Source organism: Marmota monax, unplaced genomic scaffold (assembly GCF_021218885.2).
Source record: "Marmota monax isolate L192 unplaced genomic scaffold, Marmota_monax_Labrador192_F-V1.1 WCK01_AAM20220418_F8-fsc00031, whole genome shotgun sequence".
NCBI lineage: Eukaryota > Metazoa > Chordata > Mammalia > Rodentia > Sciuridae > Marmota > Marmota monax.
The window spans coordinates 2,330,269-2,347,832 of NW_026695197.1; the positions used below are offsets into that span (position 1 = coordinate 2,330,269).

Below are 17,564 nucleotides of genomic sequence, written 5' to 3' on the forward strand. Positions count from 1 at the left end.
TATGAAGTCAGAGTCATATTCCTGAACTCTTTCATCACAGGAGTTAATGCAATATGTATGTTACATAAGACATGCATAATATCCACAGGAAGTAATACTCCCAATTCTTCTTCGTGGTACTAGCCTGGTTCTCTGTGATCTCAGGCTGCAGGCTGTTTACACTGTTCAATAAGTGAATTTTTATTTAATCCATCTGTTTTCTTCCATATTGGCTAATATCCCCACCTTCAAAGACACATTAGTCAAAATTTCCCAGACATTAAAACTGCAGCCACCATAGAAAGGCAGGTGATGTTACCTGGTTGAAAAGGGTTAGAAAGAGGTCTAGGGACCTGATGACTTTCTGACACAGATTTTCAACAAATACTCTTGTGTCTTGTCTGCTGCTCACTTCTACTCATTTCTAAGGTCCTCTCTGCTTCTGATTACTGAGCCATCCAGGGACCTGTTGAAGTCACAGGGATGCTCCAGACTCCCTGGATCTATTTTCCTTGAAAACTTACAGGAGTCAGCTTTCTCCAGTTTTCTGTTCATCACCGCTCATGACTTTGCATCCCAATACCCAAAATGCTGACTTCTCCCTATGGCTCACTCCTCCCACCTTTGCTTTCTTCCTGTGAAATGATACCTGTGAAAAATCTTGGTAGCCTTTTCAGTGAAATTTTTGGAGTAATAAATTACTATGTTTAATAAGCTTCTGATTATCAGTATAATAAATGCTTGATGCTGCCTGCTGATAAGGTTGAGAGATATGGCAAGAAAAATTGGATTTTTTTTTGAAAAATAAACATGAGTTAATTTGTATGTGAGGACTTCCTAGATAGAGGTCAACAAATGTGAAGAAATGTGAGCATTTCGTTATTTGTTTAAGAAATCGCCAACACATTTTGGAACACTAATGTCATTTGCTAGGCTGAGATCAATTCATCTTCCTTGAGCAAAGTTCTTATTCAACAGCTTACATCAGAATCACCGGGGAGATCTTCAAAGCACATAAGCCTATGTTCTACTGCAAAATCCTTGCATTGGAGTACCCAGGGTAAGGCTAAACTGTAAGTTCAGGCACCAGTGACCAAAAGGAGGCAGATTAAAAGCTGCTGAACAAGGCTTTATTGAGATTTGCTCCAGGGGAGACCCGCCAGTCCAACAGAGCAGGTCCTGTGGAGTCCAACCCAGGCTCAGCTGGATTGGAATTTTATCAGGCTTAGGGCAGGAAGGGAGGGTTTGGGACAAGAAAGGGAGGTTTTTAGGATATGGAGATCAGCAAGATCCTCCTGGGGTTGGTCGGAGGATCTTGCTGATCTCCATATCCTTCCAGGATCATTCAGGAGACCCTGCTGATTGACAGGTGGTTATCACTGCTTGTCTGTCAGCTCCTGACTGATTTTTGTCTGGTCCTTTGTTCCCTTAGCCACCTCAAACTGACCTAACATAAACTATAACTTTTCAAAACATCACAAGCATACCTAATGTATAAGATTATCAAGAACCACTGAACTAGAGAAATAGAGGTCAGTGGAGGAAAACTTAGTGATATAATTTGAAAAACATTTTTATATCTAGTGCCCTGAAGACAAGAGATCATTTATTCATTCAATAGATATTTTAAAGCAATCGTACTATATTCCCAGTCATCAATGAGCTCATTCTCTAATGAGGCATTATTACCCCCCTCAGTGTAAAATAATGAGGATGGCATTGCATGTAACAAAGTGACACATATATTTTCTTGTAGGCCTGTGCTGTGTTCTTTCAGACTGACATCCAAAATACTAGATCAACAACAGATACCAAATGCAGTAGAGAGCTACCCAGTCTTTGGCCTGTCAATCAATCATCAGTCAGTGTTCTTATAGCCTTCAGGGTGGCTATGTGACTTCCATGGTTCAGGATTGTCCTTCCAGTCTTGTCCATATTTAGACAATCACTGAAAATTTCAGTTAAAATCTATAGCCAAACTCATCTGAGAAGAATTTACTTCTGCTGTTTGTAGGGGCAGCTGAAGACTGTTGTCCTGTCTGGTAATCTAGTAAGTGTCTACATTATCTGAAAAATTGTGATATTCATTCTGATTCAACCCATGCATACTTAGATAAATCAAAATCCCAGCTAACTCCTGAGGATATTTCTTTAAAGTAACAGTTTATATATCTGATAAAAATAATTAGGAGAAAAACTCAGTGTACCTTACCTGCTTTGGTCAGTAAGAACACCCAACAATTCCTAATACTGCCACAGTGTTTATTATGAGCCAGGATTCTTCCCTAGGAGATCAGTTATATAAAGTAACTTTGGGTAAAGAATCTGAATATTGATTTATTAATAATTTTGGTGTCCACATACTCCTTGGAATGGCTTTCATTTCCCTAATTTGAAAAAAAATAAAAACCTAATTTGCAGGATCTTTATGGACCATTTCCCTATTTCTCCTTCCTGCTTCCTTTTTATACATGTCATTAACCACAGCTCTCAAGTAACTTTCAAACACTTATAACTTTATACATTCTCTTTTGTCTCTTTTTTTTTTATTTTCTGGAGCATCTCCTTAGGAAGCATTTTTCCTATGAACATTTGAATTTCTAGATTCTAACTGTAATTGGACTATCTCTAGTGTTTACTTCTTAAGTATATTTACCATGTTTTAATAATCTAATATCTACTATATGATATTTCTACCATTTTAGTCTTTGTCTTTGAACTGCTTTAATATGAAGATCTCTCTATATTATTTCATTCCCTCATTACCATTTTGAATATACCACTCTGATCACAGATTCCAACTATCTTGTTCAATAATTTCATATATACATGATGCCACTATTAAAAAACAATTAACAATATAAAAATTAATATTCATTATCTTATTTTTTATTTTTTACATCTATTTATTTATTTATTTAGCAGTACTGGGATTTGAATCCAGGGTCTCACACATACCAGGTAATTATTATTATCATTTTTAAATCTTTTATTAACTTACTTTCAGAAATTGCATCAGACATTGCTTCTTTTCAAAGTCCAACATTCACAGAGAACATAAGAAATTTCTTACATCTACTTTTGAAATTTTTTAGTATTCATTTTGACTAATCAAAGTCTTTAGTTGACAGAAGTGTGTCTTTCTTTTGCTCACATTCTTTGAGGAGCAAATGGGTGTTCAATTGTCCAGGTGCAGGTGTTCTGAAAATCAATGCTGGCTCTTGCTCATGGAGTAAGGTATGTGATGATTGGGGTTTGTAGAATTCCAGTCTCTCTGGTCTCAAAAGGCCAAGTTTGCTTGTAGGAGTAATACAACTGGTCTTCAATGCTGACAGAAAACTTCTGCCTTTACCATGATGTTTAACTGTTCTGTTCCATGTTTTACACGTAAACAAAAATATACTTCTGGTGTCTTTATACTTTTTGACTATTTTTTCTTAAACTCAGCATAGCCAGATGTGGTGGCACACCTGTGATGCCACTGAGAAGATTGAGGCAGGAGGATCACAAGATCAAGGCCAGCCTCAGCAACTTAGCAAGGCCCACAGCAACTTAGCAAGACCCTATCAAAATTAAAACTGAAAGGTGTTGGGGGCATAGCTCAGTGGTAGAACATCCCTCTGTTCAATCCCCAATACCAAGACAAACAATGAAAACAAAACTTCAGTGTATTATTTCTTGCTTCACATTTATTTTGGGTGACAGTCTGACACTTTGAGGAACACTCAAGGATTACCCAGAACCAACAACTGAAACCAGTAATGGACATGTCTCTTCAAAAGAAGTGCCCTTATCACAGGACATAGTGGGCCTGGCCAGAGCAGCTCTCCTGTAGAGTTTACCACTGCCTCAGAGATTGCTCCTGCTTCTCCCTGAAACTGCTTTCTCCCAACTAAGACCAGCAAAAACAGGAGACGCTGCAAGTCCCCTTCCTAGTGTCAGCAATGAGGGCTTCTCATTGATTATTGTCCCTGTATGATCCAGGCTAATAAGCATGTTACACACCTTATCTCTTCAGGCAACAACCATATGGGTAGAATATAGGCTCCCTGGGAAAACTGAAAATATCCATCTTGATCATTTTTGTATCCAATATAAAGTGTGTGGTTCATAATTTTTACTCTATTACTGATTTATTGAATATATGATTATATGTTTATTAATCTGATATATACTTTAAAAGACACAAATGTGTTATATAATTTACTCAAAGCCAGTTAGTAAGTGGTAAATCTGAAATTCAAAACAAAAAACAATTGTTGGTCCATATTCCACTGTTGAATATTATGTTAATTTTCTTTCATTTTTATCTCTTTTCTATCTCATAATTCAAATTCAATAAATCCACTTTCAACTGATTTTCCTTCTGTATCTGACCTGGTCTCATTGCTTTATTATTTTCTTCTTGAAATTCTCTAGTCTTTCCTTGTCCACTGAACGCTTATAGAATAAATGACAAGATAAATAAACAGAGACTTTTGAACACAAAATCTGACTCCAACTTATGACAAATGTGTTGAAAACAGTAAGACTATGTCTAAAAAGAGTTATCATTTATCTGACTCTGTTAGGAAACAAAAAAGGAATTTACATAATCAAATAACTGGCATTTCTAGGCTTACATTTTCTTTTTGTTAGAAACTTAATTTTATTGTGCTTAATACTTAAAGGAAATCAGAGTAGAGCAGGATGCAAAGCATGTGGATTACATGGCTAGGCCAGGAGACAGAATATGAAGACACATCTGTGTATGAACTGACACACTTGTTTATGAAGAGAGCATTTATTAGGCGATCTCATTGTATAGCATAATAATTCTCTGAGAAGATTCATTTTTTTTTAATTGTAATGCTAAGGATCAAAGGACACACTGGTCCCTGGACACTCTAATTAGTTTTAAAATGGCCAGCAAAGTCCCATATTTAGCATTGTATGCCAACATGTGAACTGTATTATGAAGAGAATACCTGAAGTATTTGAATTCATGACTGAGTCAAGGACTGTAAGACACACCAATATCATTAAACTCTCTGTGATGGCTACAGTAGCTAAATAGAGATATAGTAAGAAAATAATATATAAGTCTGTAAATTGTAAGAGAGACGAAGACCAAGAGAGAAACACAGTCAGATGATAGACGACTAGATAGACAGATGGATAAACAGATATAAGATAGGAATCCATAGATCCCACTTCTATTTCTTTGCTCAATCTGGCCTGATACAAAGCCAGTGCTTTATGATTAAATGTATGGAGTGATACAAGTGTGTGGTGTATGTCCTTATTCACACACATAATGTTCATCATCCTGAAAAATTATTAACCAAGCTTTCCTGTTTTGTAAAGCACAGGCTGGGCTGTAAGTTTAGAGTAAATATAAATTTAATCTTATTATCTCCATAATACATACAAGTTGAGGGTTTGTCAATATTCCAGTAGAGTCTTTTGAACATTTATCAGTCAGCATTGGCAGTTTTGACAGGATAACTACTTGCTGAATACCAAATGCTGAAACACTAAGCTATCATCTTTAGACAGTTTATTACTTTGAAGTGATTATTATTTAAGATAACATTCTTGCTTATAACTTTCCTCAGACTCTCCACCATCTCAATTGTGAACTGTTTTGATATAAATTTTATCTGTATGCAGTATATGCAATATTGATGCTTTTAATAAGTAGATCTTTGTATTCAAAGGAGTTTTGAATATTTTTAATATATCATTGTATGAGATGTGCTACAGTTTGTTTATATTGATGTCATATTAATACTTTATTATGCCAAATAGAAGCTTCTATAAAATTTGAGGATCACTTTGGCATAAAATATGATTCTTAAATTATTTCTTCCAGATTCATTTGAAGCATGATTATAAATCAAATTTCAAACAATATCAAGCTTTTTCATTAACCAGGGAATACAAATTTTTAATTTTTATGGTTTTTAGTTAATATTAGGAAAAGGCTATGGCAAATTTTATTGAAAATGGGGGTATGGAGAAGAGTAGTGAAGAAAATTGAAGACACACATATATACATAGAATTAAACTATTTCTACATCATTCCTTATGCATAGGTTTGATTCACCCTTATTATGAGTTTGTATTCTTAAGAGAAAATGAGAATAAACTCATCAGCTAAGGAAAAAGTGCATTTGCATAATATCAAATCCTATAACTCATTAGAGTTTTTCTAATCAGCTCATCTGAATAAGGCATGATGATGGTGATGATGATGATGATGATGAAAATGAAGATATAAGGCAGCAATAACTATTTTTGCATAGGAAGGCTGGGCTATAAGAGTGCAGACCAATTAGATGGAACGGAAACATTTACCCCATATGATTTGTTTATCTACGCAGCTGCTTGATGTTGATGGAAATCAGGGATGCTAGTTTTATTGTTTGTTCACCGTGTTAGGGCTGCCTCTGATGATTTGAAACTCCAATCTGATTTGCCCACAAGCAAGCTAGAATGGAATCTACTCAAGGATGCAGTGAAAAAACCATGGCAAGTTCTCAGTATAATTCAGGCATAAATTTATTTATGAATATCCAGTAACTAAAATTATATCAGTATCTTTTTAAAAGGAAGAAAGAAAAAAAAGTAAATGATAGTATAAACAAAATGTACTCAAAATCATAGCAGGAATTCCGAATAAAAATTAATGTGAATGAATGTAAATTTTAATGAAAAATATTAAAAATTATATGGGTGAGAAAATTGTATATGGAAAAATTTTTAAAAGACCTTTATTTAAATCAGTATCAATTGCTATACTTTAAAACCCGGAATCCATCTGGTACTAAACAGTTTCAATAGAGAATTACAATAACTATCTATGTCATAATAATTACTCAGATTCTAAGTCCACAGTAGTTTTTACTGAATTTTAAACTAAGCAAATTAAACAAGAGTCTGATATGATAGGAGTAGTTAGATTTTAAATTTTTTAATCACAGCCATCTTAATGCAATTATCTATCCCCCCCCCCAATCCGCCCCCCACACAAATGAGGCAATAAACTCAGCAATGGATGTGGGTGGGTATGAAGGAATGGCACAATGGTGAGAAGAGAGAAGAGCTGAGGCGGGCTATCATTTCTTCCATGAGAAGATGAGGATAAATATGGTGATACATTTAGAAAGGCAGTGAGGACCTCATGCACAACTCCCTGCTCTGTGCTGGTGATTAACATCAGTGAATTAGTTATAGGGAAAGAAAAGAAACTTAAAAGATGCTCCAAATGAGCATCCTAAAAACCATTCCCATGAATTCTAGGTAATATGCGGGCAAGGGATCTCCTGAGAGTCCGTAAAGATCAGCTGACTTCCACCTGCAGAGCAGCACTCAACATACGTGGTTGAACAATGAAGGATACTCATGGACCTAATGGGAAGTTTAGATTCATCTCAAATATATAACTTAGTTCTAAAAGGCAGCTGTGGTTTGGGAAAAAAATAAAAGATGTATGTCAAATCTAAAGAATTAAGCTTTAGTCTCATTAAAACATATATAGTACTCGCTGTGTGACCTAAGGCAAGACAAGCACCAAGTCTACTAGCAACCATGTCCAGTAACAAATGGCAAACAGAAGTGAGCACATCCTAATCACACAAATTTATCATCCAATGACACTGCTGTGAGTTGAGTAAATGCTTCCAGCAGAAAAACAGAGTCATTAAGAAGCAGATGAAATTCTACTTCTTGGCCTAGTTGAAGAAGAGAATTTGTTATTTCTCTTAAGGCCATTGTACAACTTTTAACTTTAATTTCTTCTTCAGTTGCACATTATTTATTCCACAACTACAAATACTTTGTAGAGGAGAATTAAAAAAATAAACAGAAAACAGTAAATTCACAAGAAATCTTAACATTTAGATATTTATTTTTATACGTGTGTGTACATATGTATTTGTAGAATATATATAGAAAGATTCTGATCCATAATATATTTACTGTTATTTGCTTTAAAAATACTTTATTGTGAAACACACCTTTTATATGTGAAAAAAATGCATGAATGGTTTCAGAAATAAGGATTATTTCTGTCTATTAGCCTTTATATACCTTCAGTATGGGAACATTATCAATATCCATCAAGTAAATAATGGCAGAGCAAAATTCCCCTGAATTTTTCTTCTTCATGATGAATATATGTCTTTAAAGATATTTGCCATATCTTTAAAGTAACTTAATTCAAATCAAATTAGAAATATAAAAATATAAAATCTGTTATGGTTTTAATGTCCCCATCAAAACCCATATGAAAATTTAATTCCCATTGTGAGATATTAGGAAGTGGAGCTAGGTGGGACCTTTAAGAAGTGATTGGGTCTTGAGATTTCTGCCTTCATGAAAGGAATAGCCCATGCATGAATTAATGTGCTACCTAGAGAGTTAATCTATTTAAAAGCAATTAAGGCTCTGTCCCTCATATGTGCCTATCTCACCATGTGCCCTGTGCCACCTTTGGATTCTTCAGAGAGTCCTTCCCAGCAAGAAAGCTTTCACGGATGTGGCCTCTTGAATCTTGGACCTTCCATCATCCATGACTATGAGCTGAATAATCTTCTATTCTTTTTGATTTATCCAGTCTGTGGTTTTCACTTATAACAACAGAAGATGGACCAAAACAAAACAAAATCTTAAACCAAGCATGGTGGTGCACACCTATAATCCCAGCAATTTGGGAGGCTGAAGCAGGAGGATTACAAATTTAAAGCCAGACTCGGTAGATTAGTGAGGCACTTAGCAACTCAACCTTGTCTCTAAATAAAATATAAAAAAGGGCTGTGATCAGTGTTTAAGTAACCCTGAGTTCAATCCCAGTACCAAAAAAAGAAAAAAAATTATGATTTTTATCTTGCTTTCTAAAACACAACATTTCCCCATTCTTTCTCTTTTGAGTATTAGATTTATACCTTGTTTCTTCCATAAAGATTTTAAATAGCAGATAAGATTCATTATTATCTTGGGTTGCTGAAAATCTTTTTTTTAACTAAATATTTTATTTGGAGATAATTGTTGGCACAAGCAGTTGTCTGAAATAATAGGGATTCCATGTGGCCTTTACTTCATTATTATAAATGGAAACATCTTGCAAAGCTATAGTACACTAACACACTGGGACATTGACATTAACAAAGTCAAAATAAAGAGTAGTTATGTCTTTACACAAGGATCTCTCATGTTGCCCTTTTATAGCTACACACAACTCATATCCCATAGTTCCTAAGTTCTGCAATCACTAATATGTTCTCTGTTTTTATAATTTTTCCATCTAAATAATATTATTAAATAGAAGATGGATCAGCAAAATAGAGGAAAGGGAGCAGGGTAAAAAACAAGTGGAAGAAAATGGGAAGAACTGGGAACCGAATCAGAGCAAAATATATTCCATACTTGCATAATTATGTCAATATTATGTATAACTATAATGCACTAATAAAGAAGAATCTTACATAAGTGGAAATCCACAGCATATAAATTTTGAGATTATATTTTTTACTCAGCATAATTTGCTAGAGATTCATACACATTTTTGTTACATGGTTTATTTCATCTCATGGCTAAGTATGACTACAATACATATACCTTGGCTTCCTGAACCCATTTACCTATTGAAGAATATCTGAGCTGGTTTAGTTTTTGACTTTTATGAATAAAGTTGTCATAAATGTCAATGTGTGAGATTTTGTGTGTATGTAAGTCTATATTTCCCTGGGATAAATTCAGCAAATTTCAAAATTTTTGATTCAGTCTGATTTGTCAGTTTTTCTTTTTGTGGATCATGCTTTTAGTGTCAAGTCTAAGAATTCCTAGGTCCTGAAAATTGTTTCCTATTTTTTTTTCTTAAAGTTTGTAGGAGGATGACTACAATTTTGGTATTTACCACTGACAGTTTTCAAGCCCTGCTTCTTCCCTTTCCCTTTATGCCCCAAATCAGGGCAAATTGTTAAGAAAGACTGCAAACTTCTCTTGCTTGACAATGGCAAAAAGTTGAAACCACTCAAACCTTGACTTTGTCAATTCTGCACCTTGCCCCACCTCCTAACCATTAAAAAAAAATAACACAGCTGCCCCTCCCTGCTGTCTCAAGCTATTTTTGGACCTGCCATATATGGAAAAGCCCATTATAAAAATTTAAAAGTTTTCACAATTTTTTGATGTGTCCATCCTTGGTCTTGAAATCTAAATTAAATTTTGGGAAGGAGTTCCTGATGACTAATTTTGAATCAACTTGGATAGGAGACAATATCCATAGTCATGTTGACCAAACATGTCTAGATTTTGCTATGAAGTTATTGTTAGATGGATTAACATTTAAATAGGTAGACTTTGAGTAAAGCAGATTACCTTTCATAATATGTGTGGACCTCATCCAGTTATTTCTACCAGTAGACTGCCTTTGGATTTGAGCCATAACATCAGCTCTTCCTTGGGTCTCCAGCCTGCCTACCTACCTGTAGATTTTAGCCTTGGCCTTCTCCACAATCACACAATCCTTTGAGCTAATTCCATAAAATAACCTTTCTCTCTCTTTCTCTGAGTGAGAGAGTCTGTAAGTATCCCTTCTTTCTGACTCTGTTGATTCTCTTTCTCTGGAGAACTCTGATTACTACAGAGATGCCCTAGATTATTATGTTTAAGTATAATGTTTAAGAATAATCTCAACAATGTTTTATGGTTTACAGTTAAGTCTATAATTTGAATTAACTTTGTTTTAGATATGGTATTTATTTTTCTTGCCCATGAGTATTCAATCATTTCCACACCATTTATTGAAAAGATTGTTCTTCCTCCATGGAATTGTATCCACATCTCAGTCAAAAAAAAAAATCAGTTGAGCAAATTAGCATGGATCTATTTATCGAGTTTTCTCTTCTGTTCCATTGATCTGTCTCCATTCCTATGTCTATACCACACCCTCCTGCTCTCAGTAGGTTTATTCTAGGCCTTAGGGAAATAGAGTGAGAGCTCTTACTTTATTTCTTTTTCAAGTGTTTCATTTTCTCTGAAGTGAACTCAAATTGTGTTACATTTTTAACTTTCCATTTCTACATGTTCATTTTTAGAATGTAAAAATAAAATGACTTTTGTATCTATTTTGTGTTCTGTGTATTACAAAGTTTAATTACTTATTTTATCTGATTTTCTTACATAGGTAATATATTTTCATTATTGATTTTTGTTATCTATCAAACTTGCCAAATATTCTATTAGTTCAAATACTATTTGAACAAATTGCAGGAATTAGATATTTAACAGTGTGATCATGTGCAAATATAACATTTTCCCTTTACTGTTTTACTATTTTCTTTTCCTAAGTTTAAACTAATTTTAATATTTTTCCTGTCTAACAAAAATAGGCATGCTCTTTGATAGCTGCTGAACTATTTTAAAAAAAATTATTATTGCAAGCATCTATCTTTTGATCCATATTGTTTTTTCTTTTTTTTTTTTTTGGATACTGGAGATTGAACTCAGGGTCACTCAATCCCTGAGCCACATCCCCAGCACTATTTTGTATTTTACTTAGACACAGGGTCTCACTGAGTTGCTTAGCACCTCACTGTTGCTGAGGCTGTCTTTGAACTCATGATCCTCCTGTCTCAGCCTCCTGTGCCCAGCTTGATTCTTATTTAAAAATTAAGTTTTAGCATGTAATATTTGTTTGGGATTTACTGATGATATTTTAGAGAATTTCTGTATGTTGTGAAAATTTTGTTAATAAATTCATTTTTTTTCTAGTTTTGCTAAAAAGTTTTGCTTTAAAATTTTGTACTTTAGCTGGGTGCTGTGGCATACGCATGTAATCACAGTGGATTGGGATGCTGAGGCAGGAGAATCACAAATTCAAAGCCAGCCTCAATGATTTAGTGAGGATCTAAACAACTTAGTGAGAACCTGTTTTTAAATAAAAAAATAAAAAGGACTGGGGAATTAGCTCAGTGCTCAAGTGCTACTGGGTCCAATCCCCAGTACAAAAAAAATAAAATTAAAAAAATGTATTTTATAGAATGTAATGTCTGAAACTATAGGTGATCATATTTTCTCATCTTTAAAATGTTATTCTAGTTTTTTATGGCCCTAGACTAAGATTTCATATCTGAAATAAGCATAATTTTTCATGGTATATTATCTTTTTTAAATTATCCACATTTTCTAATACTTTGTTTGGTATACCATCACTTATTTTCAGAAGTGAAATAAGAGTGTTATATTCCATTCTTCATTAGTGCTTACTTGATTTGGAAATCAAATTTTATTATAAAAAATACATTTGCAAATGTGATCTATTGTTTCCTATCCTGAACAAATTTGTATAAAATTAAACATATCCATTTATTAAATACTTATTAGAAGTACTAATAAAGGCATACAGAGAGGATATTAACATTTATACATACTTTCTATAACAATGGTTATAATTCATTGTGCTTTCAATTTCTGTTAAAGTCAGTTCTGATGAATGCCATTTTTCTATAATTCTCCAAATAATTTTTGAATGCATAGGAATAAAAATATTGGTAGGCCCTTTCTACAATAAAAATTATATTATGATATATCACACATACAAATGTTATATAAGATGTAAATGTAGTTTAACAACTTTCTAATAAGCAGACATTTAAACACTTAAAACACACAGTGAAAATAGAATATTTTCAGTACTTCACAGTTCCAATATACACTGCTTATAACCCCAAATCCAGAAGAAAAGTATTAATCTGATTTTTAAAATCATTTATTTTCTATTTTTTCTATGTTACCACCCAATTAAGAATTATTCATTCTAGTTCAGTGATGTCTGTTTTGAACTTCATATTAATGACATCATATATTTATCTCTGGCTGCTTTTGTTCAGTATTATTTTGGAGAGACTCAATCATATTTGGTGATGTGGTAGTATTTAATTCATTCTCAATTTGGTATGGCTTACTTTTTAAATTTGTTCTTTTTAGATGTACTTGACAATAGAGTGTATTTTGACATATTATTCATAGAGTATAACCTATTAGGATCCCATTCTTCTAATTATACATGATGTGGATTTTCACTGTGCATTCATATATGAACAGAGGAAAGTTATGTCCAATATATTGCACTGCCTTTCCTATTGCCATTCCCCTTACCTTCTCTTCATCTTCCTCTGTCTAATCCAATCAACTTCTATTCTTTGCCCCCATCCTTTATTGTGCGTTAATATGCATCTACTAGTGAGAATATTTAGCCTTTGGTTTTTTGGGAGATTGTATTATTTCACTTAGCATAATAGTCTTTAGTTCCATCCATTTACCAGCAAACTCCATAATTTCATTCTTCTTTATGGCTGAGTAATATATACCACACTTTCTTTATCCATTCATCTGAGGATGTGGGGGAAAAGGTTCACTTATACATTGCTGGTGGGACTGAAAATTGGTGCAACCTCTATGAAAAGCAATATGGAGATTCCTCAGAAATCTTGGAATGGAACCATCATTTGATTCAGTTTTTCCACTCCTCAGTATATACCCAAATATACACTTAAAATCAGCATACTACAGTGACACAGCCACATCAATGTTTATAGCAGCACAATTCTATTTGGTATTGATTACATTGTATGATTTTTATAATTTATTTATCCATTCAAATATTGATCACAAATTGAATGTTTTTTTTCCAGTGACTAATAGTGTCATTTGGATTTATTAAATCACTTATTTTTTAAAATATATTCCATTTAGGAAAGTAATGGCTATTTAATATTTCACATAAATAATATATTTATGATATGAAATAACCTTTTTATTATTATAATATAGTGTACTCCTTAATGCTCCCTTTGACAAGACATATAAACTTTTGAAGATATTCAGAAGATTTTTCTCTTGGTAATTTCCTCTGAGAAGTGTGTGCATTAATTAATAATATTTTTTTATTTTTGTACAGGAAATTCAACCCAAAGGTGCTTTACCACTGAATTCCATCCCTGCCTTTTGTTGTTGTTGTTTTACTGCAAGTATTATTATATGTGGTATCTGAGTTCCTTTTGACATAATTATACATACAAGGAATTTTATTTCATCTCCATTCCCCCTCCTCTTCCCTTCCCTCCCTCTTCCCTCCCGCTTCTCTTTCCTCTTCTTTACTGATCTTCCTTTCACACCTTTATTTAATTTTTGATTGGCACTTTTCATGCATACACTAAGGAGACAGTCCCTCTGGTACATTTATATATGTATATAACATGATTCTGTGAGGTTTATTTCATATTCCTTTTCCTCTCATTTATTTCCTTTCTTCCTCCCTCTCTCTTCTTCTCTTATTTCTCCTCCACTGATCTTTTATTTATCTTTATATCAGATCCCCTCCTCCACTGCCTTATTTTCCTTAATTTTCCTTTAGCTTTCACATAGGAGAGAAAACATTTGACTCTTGATCTTCTGAGTTGGGCTTATTTCACTTAGCACAATTATCTTCATTTCCATTCATTTACTGACAAATGCTATTATTTCTTCTTTATGGCTGAGTAAAATTCAATTGTGTATGTATACCATATATTTTTCATCCATTCATCTATTCACAGGCATGTGGATTGATTCCATAGTTTGGCTATTGTGAATTGGACTGCTGTAAACCTTGGAGTGACTGCATTACTGTGATTTTAGTTCTTTTGGATAAATACTGAGGAGTAGGATATCTGGGACTTTTCATACTGCTTTCCAAAGTGGTTGCACTAATTTGCAGTCCCAACAACAATGTATGAGTGTACCTTTTCCCCTACATCATCGCCAGTATTTATTATTTGTATCCTGATAATCTGCTATTCTGACTGAAGTGAGCTGAATCTTTTGCATAGTTTTAATTTTTTTTTCCGTATTGGGGATTGAATCTAGGAATGCTTTGCTACTGAGCTACATATGTAGCTTTATTTATTTATACAGAATCTCAATAAGTTGCTGAGGATGGTCTCAAACTTGCAATCCTCATGTCTCAGCCTCCTGAGTGACTGCAATTAAAGGTGTGTGCCACCACATCTGGCAGCATTAGTATTGTAACATTTGATACCTAAAACAGGCTAGAGTATAATATGGTCATCACTAAGTTTTACTCAAATATAATTCTTCAAAAAATTACAAAAGTATTGCACTCTTAACCTTTTACTTTGTTTTATATGTTGGTAGAATGTGAGAATTAAATGTTTTACCATATTTCTTCTCTTTCAGAGTCTCCAAACAGACAATCCTTCAAATATGTTCTCCCATATTATTGACTTTTCTTCTTCAATAATCAATTCGACATATCTAATTCTGAACAGTTTTTCTTTCTTTAGAATTCATGCTCACCTTTAAATCTCTTATCACTCCATCTCTTCTGTCATACTAAACAAGTATATAATTTAAAGAATACTGATCTTGTTGAATGATTATGCAAATGCACCTTCAAAATTAGTCCTCCAAACCTAGAATGGACACTAGCTCAGCTTTCTTGGGACAAAATGATGTCCTTCAGTTATTACTAATAGCCCTTTACTCTCCAAATATCCCAGTTTGAACAATAAATCATGGGGTTATCCTGCCTAGGTCCCCTTCCAAGTAACTTGCTGAATGACCTACTATTTCACTGCTCAGGTGAAATGGTTACTTTCAGTTTCCCTGGTTATATCTACACAGTTCTTGCTGTGTGAAATGTAAGAACTAATGGTTTTTATTATATTTGAATACAGTGAGAAATAATTGAGATCCTCAAGAATAATAGATTAGCAGGTCTGCCTAATTTGTATTATCCAGATAGGAAAGTGAATTGTAGCCGAGCTGAGTAACTATTACCCAAATTCAACATAGAAGACATCATTAAAACCCTGATTCCTGATTTTGGGGTACTTGTTCTTTTCAAAAAAATTAACTATTTCTCCCATTTTGATTGCAGCACTATTCACAATAGTCAGAATATAGAATTAACCTAAATGTCTACCAATGTATAAGTAAAGAATGGTACATACACAGCAGACCATTATTGACTTATAAAAAAAAAAAAAGCATGATCCTGCCATTTGTGACAAAATTAATGGATTTGGGGCACATTATCTTATGTTAAAAAGTCAGGCAAACAAAGATAAAACTTTTATAGTCTAGATGTGAGATGTCCCCCATAAGCTCATGTGTGAGAAATTGAAGAAAGTATAGAAGTGACGTGATTGTTATAATATTTTTAACCTAATCAGGGCATCAATCCCTTAATAGGGATTAATTTGGTGGTAGCTATAGTCAGGCAGGATGTGGCTGGAGGACATGAGTCCTTGGGGGCATACCTTTGGAGTGTATATTTTCTCCTTGTTGAACAGTGAACTCTGCTTTGATAATTATTATGTTCTGACTCACTTCGCTCCACCACACTCTTCTGCCATGATGTTCTGACTCATTTTGAGCCACAAACAATACAGCCAGCTTTTTTAAGGACTAGGACCTCAGAAACCATGAGCCCCCAAATAAACTTTTTCTCCTCTAATCATTCTTGTCAGGTCATTTGTTCACATTAACAAAAAAATTGACTAAAACAAAAACAGTCTATCATCTCACTCATATGTGAAATGTGAAAAGGTTGTGTCATAGAAATGGAGAGTGGGAACAGTGGTCACCCAAAACTGGGAAAAGTAGGGAAGGGTGCTTATGAGAGGTTGTCCAGTGGATACAATGTTAGCTATAAAGAGTAACTTCCAGTGTTCAATGGCCCAGTAGAATGATTATAGTTAACAGTAATGCTCTGTATATCTCACAATAGAAAGAAGAGTGCATTATGAATGTATTCACCATAAAGAAATGATACAAGTCTAATGTGATGGACACGCTAATAACCCTGAGTTGATCATTACCCTTTGTATACATAAATCAAAGCATCACATTGAATCTCATAGATGTGAACAATTATGAAATAAGATAGATTAATTAAATTTTTAAAATGACAAATGTGACCTTTGAAAATAATTGGCTGAATGAGTATGCATTGTACAGATTTGGGATAAAAGATACTTTTAATGAGCAAAGTAAAAAATAATCCTTACTCATTAAGGTTTAGCTTTATAAGTCATATTTGGTAGGACATGCAAATTTGTCAGGACATTTTCTTTTCTGAAATATTTAAATTTGATAACACAGGAGGACTGAAGAAGATTGAACTAAATCAGGCACTCTAAAAAAGGGTCGCACTGGCCCATGAGCATCTCCTCAGACTTCACTTCCTTTTCATTCTTTAACTCCTTCATTCTCTCTTCAACTTGGCTGTTTCCCCAAGAATCTGCCCAAGAGGTCTTGTTTCCATACTTAGCTGGCAATAGGAGTCTGCACCCCAGAAAATTACTTGATAATGTGATTCAGTAAAATTACTCTTACATGTTTGCTAGAGCTACAGATCATACCAAAGATGAGAAAAAAGGAAAGGGCCGGACTACCAGACACAGCACAGGCACACACTTAAACTCCACTTTCAAATAGGCCAAAAATTTTAGTATATATATTCCAAATGTTTGTGAAATGTACCTACATGAGAAACAATTTGTTGTTTATTGGAATTTCAAATTTAAAATGATGCC

The 17,564-nt window shown here is 33.8% G+C and overlaps 1 pseudogene; it reads right to left on the reverse strand.

Annotated features, from left to right (window-relative positions):
• Positions 1–3,025: 3,025 nt before the first annotated feature.
• The window catches only part of LOC124081922 (UPF0711 protein C18orf21 homolog), a 65,495-nt pseudogene continuing 50,956 nt past the window's right edge, over positions 3,026–17,564 (reverse strand).